Source organism: Cotesia glomerata, linkage group LG1 (assembly GCF_020080835.1).
Source record: "Cotesia glomerata isolate CgM1 linkage group LG1, MPM_Cglom_v2.3, whole genome shotgun sequence".
Taxonomy (NCBI): domain Eukaryota; kingdom Metazoa; phylum Arthropoda; class Insecta; order Hymenoptera; family Braconidae; genus Cotesia; species Cotesia glomerata.
In genome coordinates, this window is record NC_058158.1 from 10,365,534 (window position 1) to 10,389,051 (window position 23,518).

Consider the following 23,518-nt stretch of genomic DNA (forward strand, 5'->3'; position numbering starts at 1 on the left):
CCTTATCCCGATAAGGGTAAGAATAATATCAAGAGTCAAGCTTGTTGAGAAAACAGTCTCGTCCAGGTAAATAGAGAATAAATACTAAATTTACAAAATAAATTAAGAAGTCAAAATTTCTGAATAGAGAAGCTTTTATCTATCTTCAAGTCACGTACATAAAGCCAGACAGACGTAAATTACCGGCATGACTTCAAGTAACAAAGATTTTATTTTCAGTGACTATTACTGCCAGACAATATGCCAAGTCTGAGGAAACATTCAGATATAATCTCTAATAGGATTTCATAAATTATATTGTTTATTTTACTTCTAAACTTGACTTTGTAATGACCTATTCTTACTTCTAGACACTCCCGCCCACTTAAATCTCCGTACAATGTAACTCTTCAACCCTTTACTTCTAACGAGATTTATTTAAATTCTATTAGTCTTATACATTCTAAAATTCACAAAATATACGGCTCATTTAAATGCGCTTATAATTATTTTTTCTCAACCCTTTTCCTTAACATTCTACAATTCACAAGATATACAGCTCATTTAAATGCGCTTATAATTATTCTTTCTCAACCCTTTTTCTTAATTTTCTGTCTGCAAAATTCCAGTGAAGGAAAATTTTTTAATTTTCATTGTTTCATTATTTAGTATAGAATTTTTTCTTTGTCTTGAAATTCATAAATTTTACACGCTGGATTAAATTTAAAAAATTTACTTTCAAATAGTAAATTTGTTGTACCGCTAAATAGGACATATGGTTTGTCGGGCGTTTGTAATTTGAGCGCTTAAAACTTAACATATACTAAATTTTTTTTGAAGATATCCCTCGATGATACTTCTGTTAAATTTTACCGATAACTTACTTAAAAAACTGTAAAATACATTAGTAAAAATTGTTTTATTTTTTTTTAAAGTACATATTCAATAAATAAATCAATTATTAAAATTAAATTAGTAAAATTTTTACTAGTTTAAGAAGTAAAATTTTTTTTTAGGTCAAATTAGTGAATTTACCATTAATTTTATTAGTAATTATTTTTTTCAACTAATACAATAATAATTTTTTTTTAATAGTTAGTAAAATTGTCACTAATTATTTAGTGATATAATAATTAAACAGTAAATTCTATCAATTAGTCAATTTATTCATCACTAATTTTATAGCATAAAATTTTAGCTAACTTTGGAACATTTAAGGTATAAAATATCCGAACAAAAACAGTTTCACTGTAAAAAAAAATCGCGCCAAGTCCACGTTCATAAGACTATTAGGAAAAAAAAATTTTTTTTTCTTTACAAAAAGATACAAAATTAAAAAATTAAAAAATCCAAGTAACCGATATGATTGTTTATGATTTTCGGAAATTTAAAAAAATCTTATTGTAAATTTAAAAATTAAAAAAAAAATTTTAGAACGTATTTAGTGTGCGTGGTTGCAAAATATTTTACTTTTTATGAAATTCGTAAAATCTATTTACTAGGACTTTAAAAAAATTGAAATACACAATGACGCACACCACGTACGTTCTAAATTTTTTTTTTAAATTTTTAAATTTACAATAAGATTTGTTTAAATTTCCGAAAATCATAAACAATCATATCGGTTACTTAGATTTTTTACTACAAATGAGTGTAGTCATAGCAACAAATTCATTAGTTGCATTAACAAAATGTTTCAAGTTGTACTAACAAACCAATTTGTTAATGCACAAAATCAATTTGTTGCCCAAACAAAATCATTTTGTTGCAATAACAAAACTAATTTGTTGCTAAAATATTTTCCAAATCAGCTATAGCTGATTATAGCATATTTTTAAATTATGTATTCTCTTTATTACTTTAACAAATTGTCTTTGTTACTCCATCAAATTCTCTTTGTAATTTCAATAGCATAATTTTGCTGTTTCAACAAAAAAATTCGTTATACCAACTAAAGTATTTTGTCGAACCAACTTAAAGATTTTGCTATAGTAAAGAAACTGTTTTGTTATCAATGGCTGCGTTCAGGTTTACTAAGTTCTGAGCAAGGCTGACTTTATCTACCAAAAAATTAATTTTAGACACACTTAAATAAATATACATTGCATTGTTTTATTATAGATTTAAAAAAAAATAATATAGTTATTTTAAGTTGTTGCTACAAGATATGCTCAGATCTGCTAAGAACTTAGTAAACTTGAACGCAGCCAATAACTTTGTTATAAACTAAATTTTGTTATTTTAACTTATAATTTGTTATCCCTATGTTAAAAAATTCATTTGTTACCACAACATATCTTAGGTTATCTTAAAAAAATTTTTTTCTGCGTGTAGTTTGTAAAAAAAAAAATCAATAAAAATTAATGATTGTCGGATAAAATTGAATTTCGAAATTGTTTGATTCTGAAATTATGTGAGAATAAGGGACCAAAAGATGATTGACTAACAGAGAGTCTGTAAATGGTAATAGATACAGATGGTTATTATTATTATTATTATTATAATTATTTTTCAATGTAATATAGTTGGGAGCAACAGTACGTGATTTAGATGTACACAACATACAGATAGATGTACATGAATGGTAAAAGCTAAATGCGATTATGATCAAGCGATGAATCGTTTGATGCGTCGGCCTATGTTTCTAGGGTGTGCTATGTAATAAACAAGAGCTCTGAGATTTCACGTCGTGACACGTGTGTATCCCTAGTGTGCTGTAGATATTACATACATAGAGTCTGTGAACCGACCTACAGAAAATGATATCTTTGTATCACTGGTATACACGACACGTGACTGGCACTTCATAAATGTATATCATATCTTTCTTCTGTCCTCGTTTGTGCGTGCCGATAACTTTTCTTCTTTATTATATTTTATTATTTTACGTGCATACATGTATATCTACTTTTTTACACGTATATCGTGGCCGTCCGTTATTCTGTCAATGCTGGACTGGATAATGACATCAGTTTCTTGATAGTCATCTCTGTTTTTTACTCCTACATCAATTCTAATTACTGTTTGTTAAATTCTTTTCTGCATAACTGCCGATTCCGATTTTAAAATAAAAATTACATTTTATTGCTGGACTAAAAAACATCCTCTCGAGAGACAATTTTCGTCCGGTCGAATAGTAAGAGTGTTTGACAATTTTTCAAGTAGTTTGTTGCTGAGAGTATTGATGTTTTATTTGACGAGTACAAGGGTCCGTACGTGAGATTTAGTGACCATCAGAAATTGCTAGCTCTTTATATTGGGTTATAACGACTAGACTGCTTCTGCAAAGCTTCTTGTTTCAAATTTACCTTCTATATAAGTATGAGTTTTAAAGAAAAAGTCTAAATAAAAATCTGAAAAATGTAACATATTTTTTTTTTTTTTTTACTGGAAACTCTTGTGTGTATTTTTACAATATAAAAAAAATTTTGCTTTATTAAATGATGAATTTCGTCAAATTGCACTGTACTTTTTTAACTATTGATGTTTTTAAAGATATAAGCTCATCCTGATGTTACACTCATCAAGAGCTTTCATTTGAGTACCCACATCAATTTTTTTTTTTTTTTTTTTTGGGCGATAAAAGAAAAATCTTCATAAAACACCGGCTAGATGTTAATGATGTTGTTGCCGGTAGTGTGAGATCTTTACCCACTAAAACCCTCCCCTCTCTTGTACCTGATACTGCGGGACCGCGTTAGCATTACTTCGCAGTGTCAGGCCCCCTCGAGTTACTCCTGTAGCTATTTCCTCCTGTAGCTATTCTTCCGCTTTTTTTCTCTTTCCTCTTCTCCAGCGGTACCTCACGCGTCAGCCTCCAAGGTCTCGACATATGGGATTTTTTACGTCCCTCCTACTATTCCCTTCGTTCTGCGGCTGTGGCCGACTTACAGTCTGTACCCGCATTTGCTTGTGCCCCGCCCATTAGCACAGGGGCACAGGGGCACAGTGACCGAGGAAACCACAGAGACCTGGTCAAAGTACAGTCAGCAAGGAAGCAAGCCCCGGAAATCGCAGAAAAATTGCAACTGCCAGGGCTCGAACCCACGCCTGAGCGACTGCTGTACGGCAGTTTAAGACTTAAACCGCTCGGCCACGCAGTCGCCTACATCGGGATGAGCTTATATCTTTGAAAATGTCATTAGTTGACAAGATAGCAAAGTCAGTTCTTAATTATTGACATTTTTTAAGATATAAGCTCATCCCGATGTTACACTCATCAAGAGCTTTCATTTGAGTACCCACATGCATTTTGATATATTTGTCATATGTACATATATATAATATATATAAATATATGAAAAATTGATGTGGGTACTCAAATGAAAGGCCTTGATGAGTGTCACATCGGGATGAGCTTATATCTTTGAAAATGTCAATAGTTCACGAGATATAAGATCATTTATTAATTATGTATCTAGAGATAGAGATAGAGAATTTTTTTATTCTCTTAATAATATAGATTAAACTTGATTAAAAAACATTTTTTTTTAAATCACAAACATAGTTTTAAAGAGCTTGGTCAAGTTAATTTTTTTTTTTTTCAGTAAAGCTTAAAATATTTTTTTCCTGTAAATATATTCGTATTCACGATTATCAATAAATACTTCACATATGTATTTATGTATACTTTCCTATTTTTTAGGTAATTCGCACTGGAGATTACCAGTGCGAATTACATATAAATACGAAGCGAGTCAAAAACAGGAAAGGGTAAGAACTCGTTGATTCATACAAATTGTGACATCCGGATTGTTCAGCTTCCATAAGCCATAAACTATCGAAGGGTTAGACACACGTTTTATCACACCAAAAATGGATTAGACAGCGTACATATAAAGACATATAATTTTCACCCTCTTGATCTCCCGCAGCGCCACCATGTCTACCCCCTTTCGTTTTATATTTCAAGTACATATTATCGAAGGATTTATTTTTTACTCCACCAAATAATATACATTTCAAATCTACTCAATTATTTAAATCTCAAAGAATTAATCTTTAATTTTTCAAATAATAAAAACACTTTCTTGGATTTCAGAAAGTTTAATCCGAACAAAAACAGTTTCACTGTAAAAAATCGCGCCAAGTCCACGTTCATAAGACTTTGAAGAAAAAAAATTTTTTTTTCTTTACAAAAAGATATAAAATCAAAATATTAAAAAATTCAAGTAACCGATATGATTGTATATAATTTTCGGAAATTATAAAACATTTTGTTGTAAATTTAAAAATTAAAGAAATAATTTTGGAACGTATTTAGTGTGCGTGGTTGCAAAATATTTTACTTTTTATGAAATTCGTAAAATCTATCTACTAAGACTGAAAAAAAATTTGACATACACAATGACGCACACCAAGTACGTTCCAAAATTATTTCTTTAATTTTTAAATTTACAACAAAATGTTTTTAATTTCCGAAAATTATATACAATCATATCGGTTACTTGAATTTTTAATATTTTGATTTTATATCTTTTGTAAAGAAAAAAATTTTTTTCTTCAAAGTCTTATGAACGTGGACTTGGCGCGATTTTACAGTGAAACTGTTTTTGTTCGGATTTTAGTATTTTTGTAATTATAATACAAATTGACAATTCGTACCAACTTAAATCTCGCGTTGGCTGCATTTTTCATAACAAACTATCCTCTTGAAGCTACAGTTTATGTAGAAATAATTCCAGCGTACCCTGGCGAGTGTAGGTGCAAGCTGTGAAATATCTTTTCTAACTGTAGTTTCTTATCTATAGAAGGATTACCATGGATTCTCGAATTATTTAGTCTGTGGCATGTCACTTTCTCCATAAGAAAAAGTCAGGATCTAAAAATCTGGGTCGCTATAGTTTGTACCAGTGAATTTAATTAATTTTAAATAGAATTTATTATTTTCAAAGACCATTATTAATTAATATTGATAATATAATATATAACGTATTATTATAGAGTATCATTGAAGAAAAAAAAGGTCTGTAGAATGAATAAAATTTTTGCAACCTGAAAATATCGTTCTGCTTACGGTAAACACACTCGGTAGTCTGGCGCTCCGTTTACAACGGATTTGAACGGAACTTGGCGCCAGATTCTACCGAATCTGTGGATATTAAAACGAATTGACGATCATAAATCGGTTAGCAGTAAGTGATATTGACTTTAGATATCCCGAGATAATATAATATATACTAGTGTAGGGGCTAGGGGTTGTTTTCCTCATCAAAAGAGTGAGTTCACCACGATTGCAGTAACAGCAGTAGCAGCTCCGCACCACAGTGACATGGTAGTTGGAACGCGCGTATCGGTAATGTAACCAATCACTGACTGCAACGGAAACGACAACGACAGGGGGTGAGAACTGGGTGTTACTGGTTTAGTTTCGAGTCACTGAAATAACAGAGACGGGGAATAATGAGATAAAGAGAGAAAGATAAAGTAAACTCAACTCGGATTGACGCAGACACGCTTTGCTCGGTACCAGTCTCGCAGTAACGAGTAGTTTAATGACACCGACCACGTCGACGTGTCCATGCGGATGAACAGGATCATCACAAGAGATGAATAGTTTGTTTTTATTTTATATTTATTTATCGAATTATTTTACAAATTTTTAGAGTATAATTGCATTCTAACGATCAACTCTACAAAGTTAAAAATATTTATACACATTGCTGTTTATAAACAGATCAAGTTTATGACGCAGACTGTGTTGTATTGTGTTGTATGTGCGTATGTGTTGCATAAAAGGGGGATACCGATGGTTGCACGTGTAGCTTTGGTACCCCCGCGGCTAGAACAAAAAGACGGGACAAAAGGGGAGAGGGCACACGCGACTTCCATTGCATTATTTGTTACTAGTTACAAACGGACGAGCTAAACCTGACACGAGACCAGCAACAAAATTTACCAATCGCTACACATCCGAATCGTTAGTGTCTCCAAGGGGTGTCCTTGTTATATTTTTACATTTAAATTACTTCTGTCTAATCGCCGAGTTTGTTTCCTATTATGTTAGATTGTTTATTAACTTCAATACACTCAGTAATTACCTTTCTATATTTTTATTTTTATTATTTTTGATACATTTTTTTAACAAATTGGCGTTAAAATTTTTGGTCAATTTATATTACTTTGGTTTTGTCTGTCTAGTGATAGGTTGGATTATTGCAACTTTGAAAATTCATTGAAAGCAAAGAATTAATTAGAAAATGTACAGAAAAAAAAATTTCTGAAACCAAAAAATTATTTTTGAAAGACCTAAGTTGTTTTTTAAGCAAGAAAAAAAAGTTCTTGGTTAAATAAAGAGAGTTTTTGCTTCCCTAATTATTTTATTGAGTCAAAAAAATTAATTTTCTACTGTAAAATTTATTTTTCTGTATACAGAAAGAAAATTGTACGAAAAATTACAATGAAAACATCGTAATTTTTAGTATAGGACATTGTAGGGCCGGACCAGAACTCAAACATCGTAATTCATACGATGCAACATCGTAAATTTCTATCACTCAAATTAAAAACAAGTTTAGGTCACCGAAAAAATAATTCTGCATCACCGAGGAATCGAACTCGGTGTCCTCTCCGCCAGAAGTCCAAGGTTTATCCCCTTACACTATCGGAAGGAGTATGTAAGATTCTGCTCAGTCACATAACAAGACCCTCCATACAGTAGTTGGTCATCTTTCGGTGGTGGCGTCGCAAACTACTGGACTCTGTCTCTCTTTTTTTAAAACATATAGTATGCGTCCTTATTCACTTGCTCTTGCGGAAAAAAAATTTACTAAATAACATCGTAATTTTCAATAATTCAAATTGTATTCTGTAGACGGTAGCATCGTAAAAATCAAGTTACTGAAAGTCTAGTCCTGGATTACGATGTTACTATTGTAATTTTTCATAGGATTTTTTTTCCGTGTATAAAGGTGTCATTTATTAAATTAAACTAATTATTTCCAGTAGAAAATGTGCTAAAAGCATACACATGTTTCCTCTTACTAAATTTTATTATGCATACATGCACTGATAGAAGTATTTATTTGTATTAAAAAATATTTGTTAATAGTTAACAAATCGTCTATTAGAGACCACTTTTTAGTATTAAACAAATATTTCTTAGTATTTGAAATGATTTTTTTGTATTTAATAAATCTGATATTTATTAAATATTAATAAATCTTTTTAAATACTAAGAAATATTTGTTAAGGACTAAAAAGTACTCTCTAATAAATGATTTGTTAAATATTAACAAATATTTTTAACTATAAACAAATCCTTCTATTAATGTGCTATATTTTTATTTGAATTATTTTCAACAAACTTTTTAAATAAATTGACGTTCAAATTTTTGGTCAATTTATATTATTTTAATTTAACGCCAATTTTGTTTGTCTAGTCATGGGTTGGATTATTGCAACTTTGAAAATTCATTGAAAGCAAAGAATTAATTTGAAAAAAGCCAGAAAAAAAATTTCTCAAACCAAAAAATTATTTTTGAAAGACCTAAGTTGTTTTTTAAGCAAGAAAAAAAAGTTCTCGGTTAAATAAAGAGAGTTTTTGATTCCCTAATTATTTTATTGAGTCAAAAAAATTAATTTTGCACTGTAAAATTTATTTTTTTGTATAAAGTTGTCATTTAGTAAATTAAACTGATTATTTCCAGTAGAAAATAAGTGCTAAAAGCATACACAAATTTCATCTTACTAAATTTTATTATGCATACATGACTTAACAGATATCATCTTGTAAAATAATTAAAAAATATCTCTATAAAAGTGTTATTATTACAATTAATCAGGATAATTTGAAATAATTTTCATTTCTCTAACGTAGCCGGAAAATACATTCTGTCCTCCAAAAATTATCACGTCTTCAATCCATGTGGTATATGCAAAAACATTTGTGTACCATCCTTCAGTATCTCCCGTGCAATCTGAAGAATCCGATATTATTCCTACGATAGTATTGTTAATCAAAAAAGGACTACCGCTATCACCCTGAAAAATAAAATTTAATTATATCCTTATCTTATCATTTATTATTATGTAAAATAAACTTACATTGCAAAATGCGACTCCGCTCTGACCCCTTGCCAAGAAGTGATCATCATCAACGCTAGTGATAGTCATTTCTGCTTTTTGAAGTTCATCGACAGACATACTGTTTTCAGGTTGAGTCCATCCCCAACCAAGAATTAATCCTTTCTCCCCTGCTCTGTGTTGACGAGTAGGCAATATGGCTGGTTGTCGAGTTGGTCCAAGCGGTATTTTCTAACACAGCTAAAAATACGAGTTAAATTTAATAATTTAATTGTAGACTAGAAAATCAAACGCGCTTTGCCCGCTTCTCTCAAAATGTTCATTATCGACAATTTAATTAATAAATATTTTTACAAATTTTACTTATTAATATTTAACCATTGCTATGGTAACCGTTGCCAAAGTGGTCATCATAGTAACGAAAAGCGACAACAATGAAAACGTCACATCAACTTTTTAATAAAGGACTAGTAATTTTGCAGTCACTATGTGACTGCCGTGACTTGTGAACTATAAAAAAATAAAATTTTGCTTTATTAAACAATGACTTTTGTTAAATTACACTGTACTTTTTTAACTATTGACGTTTTTGAAGATAAGCTCATTCTGATGTTACACTCATCAAGAGTTTTTATTTGAGTACCCACATGTATTTTGATATATTTTTCATATATACATAATATATTTACATATATATATATATATATATATATATATATATATATATATATATATATATATATATATTTATATATATATATATATATTAGAGTGGTCCAAAAAAAAAAAGTTTTTTGCCTATCATCTTAAAAGCTTTTCTAAGGTATAAAAAAAATTTCCTTCAAAGTGCAGCTTGATATCTCAATTCTTCATGAAGCTCAATGAATTTTTATTTTCCCATGTAAATAACACGTAAAAAAATTTTATTTACGTTTTCATCCGATAAAACTACGAAAAATTTTTTATGCATTTTTCGTCAATTATTCTTGTAGGAAATTTAATTCTCTACAAAAAGTACTGAGGTAGTTTCTTCGTATTCTTAACGAGCAAAAAGTTATTGAGCTTTAAATACTCGCACAAAAGAAAATTTGAACGAAGATAGTTTCAAAGCATCTTTTCGAAAACTTTTTTGGTAACTGCATGTATTTATTTCAAAATTTATCAAAGTAGACTGTTTCTAATATAATTAACACATGTCTTTTGGTGAAGTATTAACTGTGAATTATGAATAATTTTTCTCATTACAATTTGGATATTTTTTCCTATGAGCAATGATTTTTTAAAATTGAACTTGAATTTCATTACGGAATATGAATCAAGAGCAAGCTAGTCCTTCTGGATGTATACTGAATTTAATTTTTTTATTTAAAAACATGTAGGACAAGTGAATATTTAAATTTTGAACACGATGCTGGGACGCTTTTTTGACCGAATGAAAAATCATGAAACTTTGCAGGAGAACGTAAATAAAAGTCCTTCGTGAATTGATTCTTTTATTTTTAAATTCAATCTTTGAAAAAAAAAAAAATGATAAATAAACAGGTAGAGTTCGTGCGTAAAACTGCCTTATCTCAGGAGTCATCACATATTTAAGTAAATAAGCTTGACTATAAAGAAATTGCTAATAAACATACAACCAATATAATCTATGAGACTTATTTAATTTTTTGGTTATTTCTTATATTGGTTTATATTACTTATAAGACATAATTATTAAAATGCAGCCAGGTTAGGGTAAAAAACTAATTATCAACAAAAAATTTAATTTACTATATATCTTCATGTAGGCCGCAAGAGAGTGCTAAAAGTAAATTATCTAGTTTAATTTTTTTAAGCAGTGGTTAGAGTATTAACAAAGTCTGGTAATCTCCTTCAGTGCATTTTACATGTGGTTCAAATAAACAAGCCGATATATTAAATTGTCATTTGTTGTCACTGGTCCAAACTGAATTACCGATATCAGACTGTATACCATGTTTTTAAGAAAAAAATATAAATTACATAATCAAATACTTTGAAACAGAAAATGTGATACAACGTGGATTCTAAAATCATATCTGATTAAATTTTCTTTTATTGCGAGTATTTAAAAGCTTAATAACTTTTACTTGTTAGGATAACGAAAAACTACCTCAGTATTTTTTGTAGAGAATTAAATTTCCTACAAGAATAATTGACGAAAAATGCATAAAAAAATTTTTTTCGTAGTTTTACCAAATGAAAACGTAAATAAAATTTTTTTTACGTGTTATTTAAATGCGAAAATAAAAATTCATTGAGCTTCATGAAGAATTGAGATATCAAGCTGCGCTTTGGAGAGAATTTTTTTTATACCTTAGAGAAGTTTTTAAGACAGCAGCACTTGAAAAAAAAAATAAAAATGTTTTTTGGACCACTCTAATATATATATATATATATATATATATATATATATATATATATATATATATATATATATAATATATATTTTAAAGATATAAGCTCATCTCGATGTTACACTCATCAAGAGCTTTCATTTGAGTACCCACATGCATTTTTGATATATTTTTCATATATACATATATATAATATATATAAATATATGAAAAATTGATGTGGGTACTTAAATAAAAGGTCTTGATGAGTGTAATGTCGGGATGAGCTTGTATCTTTAAAAATGTTTATACTTCACAAGATACAAGGTCGTTTCTTAATTATGTTAAATTGCACTGTATTTTCTTAAATATTGACGTTTTTAACGATATAAGCTCATCCCAATGTTACACACATCAAGAGCTTTCATTTGAGTACCCATATGTATTTTGATATATTTTTCATACATACATATACATAATATGTATAAATATATGAAAAATTGATGTGGGTACTCAAATAAAAGGTTTTGATGAGTGTAACATCGGGATGAGCTTATATCTTTAAAATTGTCAATAGTTCACAAGATAAAGGGTCATTTCTTAACTATGAACCTAGAGAAAGAGCATTTTTGAATGCAGCCTAAATACTCATCATCATAAATTGACTATTGGTGAGAATGATATTAATTTTGCTTATTCTTTTAATAATATAGATTAGAAGGAATAAACATTTAAAATTGAATCGTAATTACCGTCAAAACTGCAATGTCCCCCGAAGGTGAAGGTGGATAATCCACCCAATATGTCTGTGGACATTTACGTTGCAAATGGAGCTCACCAAAACTTTCTCTGTGTCCCTACGATTGCTTGATCCCGATACGACTGAAAGATATTTCATCGGATGCATATGCGGATCTCTCTCTTCAATACCGATCGCTATACAATGCGCTGCTGTTAAAACATGCTTTATAGTTATCATAGCACCACCGCATGTTTGATGACTATATCCAAGATGAACAGCAACCACACATGCATGGTGGTGTATATCTGCCTGGTACCACCTACGATTTTATGTGGCCTTTTGGCATTTGCTTCTGCACATAATTTTAAAATCAATTAATCCTAGTCAATTTTAAATATAATATTCATCATTTTGTTCTTATCTGGAGTCAAGACGCCGGTGTAGAAAATTGCAGCGATTACAAAAAAATTAAATATGATAACTACCATAATTGTGAATGATATTTTTTTATAAATTATTCGGCTTTATATATCCCAGTTTCAAATAAAATAAACTACGCAATTTGTTAATTTCATTTATTATAAAATAATGCGCTCACAAGTGTGGAAGTCCTCTTGTTAAATACACGTTGTACACTGAGAGACAATTTTATTTAATAGTAATAAAATTTTATTACTATTTAATAAAACGTTTATTTGGCTAATAAAAGGGAAGGGGAAATAAACAAGTAGGTTAGGTTAGGATGTCTCGTTGAAACATCTTCATACTATTTATTTATTAAACGATTTTACTGTGAAAATATATTTGAATATAATATAATTAATTGATGAATATTAATTTTTTTTTTGAAATTATTTGTTTCAATGACTTAATATTCGTATTAAAAACACATATTAGTATTTAAGAAAATTTTATTAAATACTAATAAAATTTTATTCATATGGAATATAATTTTATTACTATTAACTAAGTTTTTTTTTCAAGTCCAAATAAACTTTTTTATTACTATTAAATAAAATTGTCTCTCAGTGTAGAGACAAAATTACAAATAATCAATCACGAGGTGATTATTATTAAAACAATGATTATAAAACTACGGATGTGTTATTTTAAACAATTTATTAAGTTATTGATCTAATTTATCAACGCATCGCTTACTTATTATCATCTAATTGTTTACAACTGCTGTAATGAATATATATTTATATTTTTTAGTTTTAATTAATCATCGATTTTATACTCTCTAAACATGAATTAGTAAGTAGATAATATTTTTAAAAGCTTAAAATAAGCCTTTTTATGGCTTTGGTCGTCTATTAAAAATTATTTTATTATATTCATATATAAAAAAATTTACCGCGTTTGCTACAAAGTAATCTAATTAACACAAACAACTTTGTGTTAATTTAATGGGCTATTATTTAAAGTTACTACTGTAAGTCATAAAAACTAAAAACAGATCAAGTTTTTCAAGCTGTAAAATGTTTTAATTTCCAGTAAAGAGTTAACTAACACGACTAGAATTTTTTTTCTTGGAATTAATAAAAATTTTAACTATTAAAAATAAAATAAACTTTTATTTTGAAGGATAAAAAAATTTTGTTCTTTCGAAAAGCTAATAATAATTTTATTTGAATTTTTGCAGGTTGAAATTTTTTAAGGAAAAAATTTCTCGAGGCTTATTGATGGCAGACAAGAAGAAAAGATCTAAATCAAGAGCTTGTTAGCTAAGAAGGCAAGGTGAGTGAATAATGTATTTATTGGTTTTTCATCTCATGGCAGGTGATCGGTTGCTCTATTTGTTACCAACCTTTTTATTATTCTTCTGTTATAAATAAAGAAAGGCGCATTTTCAAAGAATGATTGAAAAGTTACGCCATAGTGGAACGTGCGCGCTTTTCTTTTCTTTTTATTATTCGACACATGTGTACATATATTGTAGTTTAACCGACAAAAACACGTTCCAGAGTCAGCAAACTCGGAAAACGATAAAATAAATCTAAATTGCCAGGTCAGGAAGTCGTTACACGCCCCCACGCGGAGCACACGGATTTAGTTAAATGAGACCAGGTGAGAAGTTACTCCATGGTTTCTATTCAATCAACACGCTATTTTACAATACTTATATTACTATAGATTTTACATGTTTCTTATAAATTCCTACGGAAATAAAATATTTATTACTTGTTAAAAATTTTATTTTTTCATTCAGAGTTTTAGAAAACTTTTTTTATAGTTAAAGAATCGTGCGTTAACTTTCGGGTTTTTCGGGAGAATAATTAATTCAAAATAAAAATAAATAGACCTACTAATTTGCAATAAAAAGCTAATGCTTTTATTGGGTTGTAAATGAAGGTATCAGGATTCTTGATCCCCGATACAATATCCCGGACAAAATATCCTAAAATAGAGTAGAAGTACCGTTTGTGGCCACTGTACCGATTATGGCCATTTATTGTTTAAAGAAACAATAGAAATGAATTTATATTAATAAACCATTACAAACTCAATTTATTTTAATAAAAATTTTTTAAAACTTAACAAAAATATGGTTATAATATTAGAATTTTTTATAAATTAATTCAAACGTTAACTGGCCAAAAACGGTACTTCTACCCTAAATATCCCCGGATAAAATACCCCCGATACTAAATATCACTGCGACAGAATATTTAAATGTATAAACAATCTTCTTGAAATCAATAATGTCGAATAAACACACAGAAAAAAAAATTAACTTGATTCAAGAGAAAAATTCTTGAACCAAGAATATAATTTTGAAGAGGGTAATTGTCTTGAATCAAGACGAAAAATTCTTGAATTAAGTAAAATTTCCTTAAATCAAGAAAAATTTTCTTAAATCAAGAATTTTTCTACTCAAACCAAGAATATTGAGCTCTTCAAAAATATATACTTGATTCAAGAACATTTTTTTTGTACACACAAAATACATGATAAAAAATTTTTGTTGAAATGTCATCGATAAGTGTTAAAATAAAATTGATATTTTTTTTTAATTTATTGTTTTGAATTTTTTAATTGAAAAATTTAATTATTTAAGATATTTTGTCCGGAATATTTTGTTGGGGGATCAAGAATCATGGAGCCTAAATGAAATACTATTTTAGTGAATAATATTTTTAAAAAGTCAATTTTAAAATAAAAAATTTAACTGTTAGAAAATATGAGATTAAAATTATTGTATATAAATATATATAATTGTAAAACTTCTATTTAGTTGGCCAGATTCACGTGGTGAGACATCTGTTAGACAACTTAACAGCTCCCGCCTCTACTCTACTTCTCCAGGTTCAAATATAAAACATATAAAACTCTGTACTACATACAAAACTACGTGTTACATTTTAAGTACATATATTGTCCCTCATTTATATTTTCGGGCGGACATACATCCCCTTGGTACCCCTTACGGCCAAGTGCTCGATGTTGGTCCACGAAATGAGACGTGTTGCAGTGTTACTCCGTAGGGAGAAACACGACATCCCTTGGACACCCTGCGGTCCATAATACTCGCACATTTTTATTTTTATTTTTTACTCACACCCACATTTCAGCGACCTCTACTTTCTTATTTATATACGTGTGTGTAACATCGAATTTAACAGTTTTATTTATGTATATATCTTAAATAACGGGCTTTGTGGCTGCTGATGGTCACACGTATGTGCCCCGTCTTTATGTTCGTTTATTTATACGTTTGATCTCTGAATTTGTCCATGTGTGCTTGTATGAGTTAACGCATCACATTGTGTGCTCTATTTAACGCTCGTTAGCCTCCGCAACACGTCGTGATGATCCTCTTAACAAGGAAAGTCTCTTGTCAAGTGAAGTGAAAATTAGTAAAAAAAAAAATTAAATAATTGAGCGCTAAATATTTTTTTATTTAATTAAAAATTGTAGAAATATTATTGTACTTTATTTAGGTCCTTAAAAAAATTTATTTTGGTAAATAATAGGATAGTTAAAAGTTTTCAATTGAAATAAACGTTAGAAAAAAAGTCACAGCTTTTATTTTATATAAATTATATTTTTTGTCCAAACAAAATTTTTTTTATTATTATCACTTTATTTGACAAATAATTGTTCACTCGAAGAAAGTTATATCATAATTTTTGTTTGATTTTTCTTATGCAAGTATTAATAATATTTATTTAAAATCTATAATTTATCTGATAGAAATGAAATATGACAATAAATTGATTTATATATTGAATAAAAATATTGAAATATTTATAAAATATTTGTCAACACTCTGATAGTCATAATACGCTTGGAATAATGATTATTATTCAAATATGACAATCACTGTTTCATAATAATAAATACATCGAATTCGTGTAATATATATATTTATAAAACGAAAACCAACTTAATATTCTATAAAAACATGTGTTACATGTTACTAAATAAATATATATATAAATATCTCAATTAAAAAAAGATTCCAACTGCTATGAAAACGTTTGAAAAAACTAATTAGTATAGTCATCAAATAGATTTGTATTCACGCAAAAATAGCATGTTTATTCAGCAAGGGACTTGATTTTTGATAATCCGTCTCCTTTGGTTCTTTTAACGCACTAATTTTCTATCCCTCTCAGTCATAAACACATATCATCATCATCAGTCTTATACTATACTAGTATCTCATTCTCTTAAACACATTTAAAATTCTTCTCTAATCTCGCACCGTGTCAGCCCGTCTCTCACGATTTAAAGTATAAACAGTTGGACGGCTCTCTTATGTAGACGGAATTAGCTGTGCAAACTTGATTTATAGCAGACACTGTCGCGACTGATCAAACAGACTAAAAAATCTTAAAACTTAATTTATTATACTTATCCTTTTATTTTCACTCCATTCAATTTTATACATCCCAATCACTATTAATAAACATATACACACTAAATAAATAAACAAATTTTTATTCCATCGAAAAGCAAAAACACTCGATCATTTTTTACCCCTAAATTTTTCTATTGATTCTAATTTAATTATTTGAACAATTACCCGAGTCAGAATAATGAACCTATATGAGCCTACATGAACCTACATGAGCCTACAGAATAATTTTCAATTGTTTTGATCGATATTATTCAATTTATAAATTGAATTTTTAAGTTTTTTTATCAATAAATTTTTAGTTACTATTTAAATTTATTTGTATTGTACTATTTAATATTGCCATAAGTATATTTTGCGAGGTTATATTGATCAATCAAAACAATTAAAGATAAAAATATCGATCAAAACAATTAAAAATTGTCCTGTAGGCTCATGTAGGTTCATGTAGGCTTATGTAGGTTCATTATTCTGACTCGGGTAGTGTGCGTAAAAATAATAAAGAAAACAACTACACAGTAAAAAATTTTACGTTATTGCGTTAAAAAATTTTGTGTTAAAAATTTAACACCTTTTTGTGTAAACTTAAAATTTATTGTGTTAAATTAGCACAGAAAAATGTTGAATTAACACAAAAAAGTGTTAAATATTTAACATAAAAATTTTTAACACAAAATTTTTTGACGCAATGACGCAAAATTTTTTACTGTGTATACACTGTAATTTTTATAGTTTCAAACAATACAGCGGACATCGGGGTGGTACAAATGTAAATATTACAAAATTTAATGTAGAACGTGTAAAAACCACAATTTATAATTTAATATCGGAAATGTGATTAGTAGCTGTCACTATAGTAAATAACGACTCTCTCATCTTAAAAAATTACAGTTTCAAACAGTAAGAATTGTCGTTTCAATATATATAGTCTATACTATGAGGAGAAGGGGAAGGTCTCACACTCGGAGAATTTAACATTTGAAACAGTAAAAATTCTACTCTTAAAATATATATTTTACCAGCCCAAGCAAATCAATAATTATTGTTTGATTTTTAGCGTTGCGTTTAAAATTTACCATTTTACTTTGTAAATATTGACGTTGCTTGTATAGAAATTTAGTAACTGTAGTTTATATTTTTTACATATCATGCGATCATTTTTTGGCTACGAAATGATAAATATCAAAGTCAGAATTCTTAATCATTATACTTTAACATTTTCGACTTTCACATTGCAAATATCGACGTTCTAATTAGCAAATTATCTAACTCCATTTTAGAAAATCTTCTATTTGTACGAAAAAAACAATTAGTTCAAAATTTATTATTACTTAAAAAAACCATTTAATATCATTAATATCTAATAGAGATATAATATTTAGGTTTGAATCATTTAAATAATTTATAATTAGATTATTACTACATCAAAATGTTAAAAAATCACCCTACTAAAAATAAGGAGTTAGACAAATTGCTAATTAGACCGTCGATATTATTGTTTGAAATAGTATTTTCTTCCACGTAAATAATAAATTGCAGCATTTAAATGATAAATATTATAAAGTGATGGTTAAAATCACGATTTTACTGTTTGAAATGGTAATTTTTTCAGTTGATCATTACTTATTATAAATCGACTATCATTTATTACAGTTTACTTTTTTCCGAGTAGCCCAGTTGCATTGAAAAAAAAAAAAAAAAATAATCAACAGACCCATTCACCGCTCAAGGTGTTTTAAGACGTATGCAGAGATTTAGAGATTTAGTGATGGGATTTACGATGTCAACGATGAAATGGAAAACACAGGCTGTATCTAAAGCATTTAGTGGTACATAGGAGATGGTTATTATTATACATACATCACATATATACTTGTCCTTTTGAAAGACTGTCGAGTGCTTCCTCTTTTGGATTAACTAGCTAGTTCAACTGTGTGTATAATATCAATGTTAAATATTTTTTCGTTGACACTTTCCCCTCATTTGTTGAGGCTAAAATTGTTTGAATTTTTGTAGGTTCCGGTATTATAATTTTGACACATTTCCTTGCTAGCTAATCCACATATCTTTGATACTTTTAAAAACAACGTTACTCGGAGATTTTTGGATTATAAGAATCCACCGGAAATGAAACGTTTGTTTGGTTATTTAAAAAACAGCTGGTAAACTAAATTAAATTTCGTGATAATTGTCAGGGCAATTGGATTTAACTTGACTGAAATTTTTTTGTAATTAAATCTAAAATAAAAATAGCTATTTTTATTTTAGTTTATTTAATAATATTTTTTTTACAACCTGACTTGTCGAGATGATGGATCATTTGGTGATCCTTCATCAATGGTGTGATTCTTGACAACTTATTTTTAAAAAGCCGTCCAAAAAAATAAATCCGATTATGTATTTATGTTTATTGTAACTTTAAATTTGCATTCTCGGTATAATTTTGAATACATCTTGATTGCTATTCAATCGTATGTGACTTACTAAAATTCTCTTTTTTCATCTATGTACATTATATATATATTTGTACACTAGATATTAAGTTCTCGCGCATCTTAAATTCTTTCTACTTACTCGGCAGGTTGCCCTTTACAGGATAATATATCCAACCAAAAAACTTTATTATATTTATTATATATCCATATAATAACGATACTAAAAATTTATATGAATGAAAGTCCTTCCTCTTGACTAAATTTTTATACAACACTAAACCTATCTGACTTTAGATTAAGTTATAATTCTCTTAGTATTATATTCAATCTTCAAAATCTGATTTACTTATTCAATTATATGAGTCAAATATTTCTCATCGTGTGAATTAATGTTGTAAAATTACTAGTCTTACAGAAAAAAAAATTTTGATAATTACTAGCAACCTTGCAGTCACTATGTGACTGCCGTGACTTGTGAACTATAAATAAATGAAATTTTGCTTTATTAAATAATGACTATTGTTAAATTGCACTGTACTTTTTTAAATATTGATGTTTTTAAAGATATAAGCTCATCCCGATGTTACAATCATCAAGAGCTTTCATTTGAGTACCCACATGCATTCTGATATATTTTTCATATATACATATATATATAATACATACAAATATATGAAAAAATGATGTGGGTACTCAAATGAAAGGTCTTGACGAGTGTAATGTTGGGGTGAGCTTATATCTTCAAAAATATCATTAGTTGACAAGATAGCAAAGTCAGTTCTTAATTATTGACATTTTTTAAGATATAAGCTCATCCTGATGTTACACTCATCAAGAGCTTTTATTTGAGTACCTACATGCATTTTGATATATTTTTCATAGATATGTATATATAATATGTATAAATATATGGAAAATTGATGTGGGTACTTAAATGAAAGGTCTTGATGAGTGTAACATCGGGATGAGCTTATACACGGAGAGAAAAGAATAGAACTCATTCCCATGTAGAATGGTAACCATTACCATGTTACATAGTAACGGAAATTTTTGTGAGATCCCTGTGTAAATTTGCTAATAAAAATCTTAGAAATTATGATAAAAATATGAACAATCACTCATTTGATGCGGAATGAAATTCTGAAAATAATGTTGTTTTTTTATTTTTTTGATGAAAATTTCAATTTGTTATTAACAAAAAACATAACCAAAATAAAAAATCTCAGTTTTTCGTAAATAACTCAATAACTATTGGTGATATCAAAAATCGGAAAAAAGATTCTTAAAGAGGAGGAAATTTCTAAAAAAAAGTCTCGACTCCCGGAACTCTAGCTTGAAAAACAATAATTTTTATTTGATGTTGAAAATAGGGTTCCGCGCAACTGCTGTCGTATTTTAGCATCGGCACGGCCGTGTTTTTCGAATGCAATCTTAATACTTATCATCATAAATTGACTATCGGTGAGAATGATATGGAATTTTGAAAAGGCACAAATTCAAATCAAGGCCTTTGCAATGACACTAAATTTCACTAAAAAAAACCGATTTTATCATATGACTATCCTGGACACAAAATTTTTCTTATTCTCTTAATAATATAGATTATTCTCATCAATAATCGTAAATAACAAAAAATAATGAATGCATATAAAAAATGATTGAAAATTAAAAATTAAAAAAAAATATAATTATAAAAAATTTTACTGGATAAATTTTAGAGAGTACAGAAGGAATTTATGTTAAAAAATTAAAACACATATTTAAAAATTCAAAAAATTTTTTCCAGGAACAAATTTGTCAATAATTCCCTAAAAAATCAAAAATGTCACGTTAATAATGATCGTGATTAGTAACAGGCTTTATTTGATTCGATTCATCGAAAAAACTAAACTGTGACGTCTCTTTTAACATAAGATTTCATATAAAGACACGAAAAAAATGGTATGCATAGAGAATAAGTCCAGCAGGGGACTTGGTCCGAGGTATGAACCACTAACGCGCAATTTCGGGGCAAATGAACGGCTCGCTCCGGGGGCGCGTTTTTTACAGTTATAGAAAACGTGTGTTACATGTTTAGCACACGTTTTACGTAAGGAATCCTCTCAGTACTGCCCTGTACAATTTAGTACCGTACTATAGGCCCTACTATGCGGAGTAAAGGCAGAAAATGGTCTTGGTTTTCAGTCCCGCTGGGTCTTGGCGTGCTTGGGGCTCGTGACAAAGCCCAAGACCTGATAATCAGACAGAAAGCCCGTAAGGTCACCGCGAAGAGCGCGTGTCCGAGTCCTGGGGCGTCTATTTTCTGTCCTGTGTCCTCAGTTTGAGCGCATTGGAAGGAAGGAGAAAGGAGATGACAGATCTGGCTTAATATGTCTGAAAAGTCTTGGTCTGAGCAAGACATAGCTGAAGGAATGACTGAAGGACAGCGTGAGGCCAGTGCACTAAGGCTGGTTCACCCGACATTAGCCAGCGGTGGATCTTCCGGGCCCACGTACGATTTTATTCGTGTTAGTCACGGATTTTAGCCAAGGTAGATCTATCCATCCGTTTAAACACTACCAGATTGAGAGAGAGACTCTTTCCTTAGACTTTTACTCTCAACTATGCCACTAGTAGGTTTAATTTCAGCTGGAAATTTTTTAAATTTCAACTGGACGGTATTTAAAGTGAAGCAAAAAACGGACTGGAGATAATTCAGATAATAGGGACAGGGGTAGGATGAACTGGCTCGTTATTCAGACAAGTTGATCATCCACGGAGCACAACACCCGGAAAATCACGATTTAATGATCTTGATTTAACGATTATTTATTTACAATGGGATCATTCTGTGCTTTTTAGATAATATAAACTGCTGCTAGCTGGGACGGATGAGGATTGAGGATGATTAATTTATTATTATTGAATGGAGATTCAAGTTCACAAACTGTTTATAAAACTTATGTCTACACACTTGAGTAAGACTTCGGTGAATCGTCTCTCACGTTGTGATTAATCAACGCCGTAGCATCAAAGGTCGGAAAGTTTCAGAGGAGTTTGTTTATCGTACGGTAGCCAGACCACCATGTAGCAGAAGTTCTTAGAAATCTTCGTTTCTCTAATCAACCGGGTTAAATGTATGCTGTTTTTTGGTTTTTAGTTCTCGTGTATTCAAATTCCAAAACAAAATATTTCTTTCCTATACCTTCTAACTAAAGATAGTTTACATATTAGTTGATTTGCTTTAATGATTATTGTCTTAATTAAAATTTAACTTTTGTTAAATAAAAATCAGCTGAATAAGTGTGATACTTGTTTTTTATTAGTTGTGTAAACTCTTCATGATAGTTTACACTTACTTCCACAAGAGGGAAGTTAAACAATCTTCCTCGCGGCTCACTTTGAAGTATTTTGTTGTTTTCTATTCTATATTTACAGCTTTTGGTATTTTCGTGAGAATGTAAACTTTATGTGCTTAAATTTTGCATACGTCTCTTATGATTTTATCCAGAAACGTTTATTCATTTTCCTTTTCCTTCTTAAATGCGTCTATTATTTTATTTTGCCTAAACAAATATTTTTTTTGCATTTCTGCCAATTTCAAGGATTTAAATTTTTTATTTTAAAAATTGCAATAAAAAAATTTGTTTAGTAAAGTGGGAATAAATGTCGAACATTAAGTTCGCTGTTTATTTTCACATGAGCTTCTCAAAATTATGGACAATAAAACATTCATCACCGTATGCCGCTGATAGGGTGAATAAAAAAGCTCTTAACTTAAATAATTACTTGCAACCTTAGTCACTATGTAACTGTCGTGACGTGAATTATAAATAAATAAAATTTTGCTTCATTAAATAATGAATTTTTTTAAATTACACTGTACTTTCTTAACTATTAAGATTTATAGAGATATAAGCTCATCCCGATGTTACACTCATCAAGAGCTTTCATTTGAGTACCCACATGCATTTTTATATATTTTTCATATATACATATACATAATATATATAAATATATGAAAAATCGATGCGGGTACTCAAATGAAAGGTTTCGATGAGTGTAACATCGGGATGAGCTTATATCTTTAAAAATGTCAATAGTTCTCAAGATATAACGTCATTTCTTAATTATGTTAAAT

The 23,518-nt window shown here is 29.1% G+C and overlaps 2 long non-coding RNA genes across 3 annotated transcripts in view; one reads left to right on the top strand and one right to left on the bottom strand.

The window, feature by feature from the left end:
* Nucleotides 1–8,806: 8,806 nt before the first annotated feature.
* On the bottom strand, nt 8,807–12,458 carry LOC123274376. The gene is made up of 3 exons (XR_006511503.1): nt 12,110–12,458; nt 9,025–9,243; nt 8,807–8,961 (listed from the first exon to the last, which is right to left on the bottom strand). It is a non-coding gene; the product is annotated as an uncharacterized LOC123274376 (long non-coding RNA).
* A 1,291-nt stretch (nt 12,459–13,749) lies between these two features.
* Nucleotides 13,750–23,518, top strand: part of LOC123274368 — a 169,729-nt gene continuing 159,960 nt past the window's right edge. For both annotated transcript variants that reach the window (XR_006511501.1, XR_006511500.1), the window contains exon 1: nt 13,750–13,839. This is a non-coding gene — a long non-coding RNA (uncharacterized LOC123274368). The remainder of the gene's footprint in view (nt 13,840–23,518) is intronic.